Here is a 1,541-nt window from a genome sequence, read left to right as displayed (position 1 = left end):
CTGTGCCCCCGCTCCCTGGAAAGGGCTCTGGAGTGGCCCCCGCAAGCATCTCTTTCCCTGCAGGGAACCTCTGGGCAACTCTCTCCCACCCCCCCACCTCACACACACACTTGATGAAGAGGGTCCATCGGGCATAGGGGCAAGAGTGCCTGAAGGGCCGCTGAACATCCTGGGGCCTGGGAGCATTTGGATACACCTCGGGCCAGGATTTGGAGCAACACTGAAATTTTGGTCATTTAATAATCCTGAGTGACTGGGAGGGACAGCTTGTAGGCAAGCAAGTGTGCCTGAACCTAGTGCTTTGCTGGGCACTTGGGCTTAGGAGGTGGGACAGATCCGGTGCTTGCCCTTGGGGAAGTGAGATGAAAGCCTGGCACAGTTCTAGGGCCAGGGCAGGATGAGGTGGGGTGTGTGTGTGTGTGTACGTGTATGCGTGCGTGTGTGTTGCAAGGACGGGTGTGGGAACGGAATTCCTGGGGAGAAGAGGAGACATGGAGAGGCCAGGCCAGCTTAGGGGCAAGCCCCCCGCTAGCGGGACACTCCCCTGTTCACTCTGTCACCTCCGGAGCAGGGCCCTGTAGACTGCCAGCCCCCTTTGCCACAGTGAGGCCTTAGTGGCCCACCCTCCTGCCCCCCTGAGGAGCCTCACTAGTTAATCACCATCTCTGTAGAGAGGAGCCATCTGTTTTTCTCTTTCTTTTTCCTTTTTAAAAATGAGGTATAATTGACATACAACATTAGTTCCAGGTATGCAACAGAATGATTCAACATTTGTATATGTTGTAAAATGATCACCAAAATAAATCTTTTTCATATCTGTCACCTTACATATTTACAGAGTTTTTTTTCTTGTGATGATGACTTTTAAGATTTACCCTCTTAGCAGCTTTCAAATGTACAAATAGTATTATTAACTATAGTCGCCATGCTGTACATTACATCCTCGTGACTTATTTATTTCAAAAAATATGGAACACTATGTGAATATGCGTGTCATCCGTGCCCAGGCTAATCTTCTCTGTATTGTTCTAATTTTAATTTTTAATTAATTAATTTTTTTAACGGTACGCGGTCCTCTCACTGTTGTGGCCTCTCCCATTGCGGAGCACAGGCTCCGGACGCGCAGGCTCAGCGGCCATGGCTCACGGGCCCAGCCACTCCACGGCATGTGGGATCTTCCCGGACCGGGGCACGAACCCGCGTCCCCTGCATCGGCAGGCGGACTCTCAACCACTGCGTCACCAGGGAAGCCCTGTATTGTTCTAATTTTACTATGTGTGCTCTCAAAGTGAGCACAGGAGCCTTCTTAAGGGGCCAGATCTCTTACTGCCCCACCCAGAAAAGTGCCTTCAGAGAAGAGACCCTTTTCTATTGTCCCAAGTTGTCTCTTCAGCCTATCCAGGGACCTCTCCAACACGAGAGTCCTCTCACTGTTGTCCAGAATCCAGCTCTGAACTTCCAAAATGATGGAAATGTTCTATATCTGCACTGCCCTAGGCAGTGGCTGCTAGTCACATGTGACCACCGAGCACTTCAAAGGT

At 50.7% G+C, this 1,541-nt stretch overlaps 1 pseudogene; it reads right to left on the bottom strand.

Annotated features, from left to right (window-relative positions):
• Nucleotides 1-962: 962 nt before the first annotated feature.
• On the bottom strand, nucleotides 963-1,055 carry LOC136140618 (U6 spliceosomal RNA; annotated as a pseudogene).
• Nucleotides 1,056-1,541: the final 486 nt, after the last annotated feature.

The sequence above is a fragment of the Phocoena phocoena genome, chromosome 1, assembly GCF_963924675.1.
Source record: "Phocoena phocoena chromosome 1, mPhoPho1.1, whole genome shotgun sequence".
Taxonomy (NCBI): Eukaryota; Metazoa; Chordata; class Mammalia; order Artiodactyla; family Phocoenidae; genus Phocoena; species Phocoena phocoena.
Note: the sequence above shows the minus strand (reverse complement) of the source record. Positions and strands in the feature narration are given on the sequence as shown.